We start from the raw sequence: 951 nt of genomic DNA, 5'->3' as shown, positions 1-951 counted from the left end.
TACATTTTTTTCAAAAACTTACTCAAGTAAATGTAACGGAGTAAATGTAGCTCATTACTACCCACCTCTGGAATCACACCACACCAAATCATAGCCAAAATGATACAACAAATATAGATCTTAAAATACCATTTTGAATTTTTTTTCATTAATTGTAGGTGATTTAGTGTAGTAATTGCTAGATCACTGCAAACTGCAATTAATAATATACTAAATATTGCGACAGAGCAACCAGTTGTAACTGTTAATCTTTCTCCCACAGAGAAGACAGATGCTAAATGCTGAAATTTCAATAAATATGTGGAACAGAGATGCATGAAAAATGTATTTAATCACGCTGATGTAGCTGTATAATGTTCAACTGATTGTTTAATGCATTCATTTATTTAGCGATAGCATTTTATTTTATTTTAGAGTTAGAGCATCATTCTGCCTTCAAACAAAGAAGAAGAATGCTGGTGGTTGAGGCAGGAAAAGATTCCAGCATTATGGCAATATGGGAATGGTATCCTAATAAATTAAATCCTAAAATCATATTAGTGGGTTATTACCCTATTATTATCAGGTTAGTATATATGAAATGTACTCACTACATCACAATTATTTGCTATGTCTCTATTTATATCTTCTTATCTCCACCTTGTTACCTCAATATTATCATATTATTATTGAGCTATAATAAACACTCTTGTTTGTTTAAAATATATTTATGAATTTTAAGCTTTGTCACAGTCCAAAACACTTCACGAAACTTTCTAAATGTAAGAAGGGCAAGTCTGCTGATTCTGCTGATTTGAAGGGAATTACTTCAGAGAGTATTTACTATTGACTTTAATATGTCTTACATCATAGTAGAATCCGTCATACTGGCAGCCACAGCTTTCCACTGGGACACACCTGGTCCCACTCTTGATGAAGCCTTCATCACAGAAACATCCCTCAGAGCAGAAC

The sequence above is a fragment of the Pundamilia nyererei genome, unplaced genomic scaffold (assembly GCF_000239375.1).
Source record: "Pundamilia nyererei isolate P.nyererei 1_Seehausen unplaced genomic scaffold, PunNye1.0 scaffold01163, whole genome shotgun sequence".
NCBI lineage: Eukaryota > Metazoa > Chordata > Actinopteri > Cichliformes > Cichlidae > Pundamilia > Pundamilia nyererei.
This window is presented reverse-complemented; position numbering follows the sequence as displayed.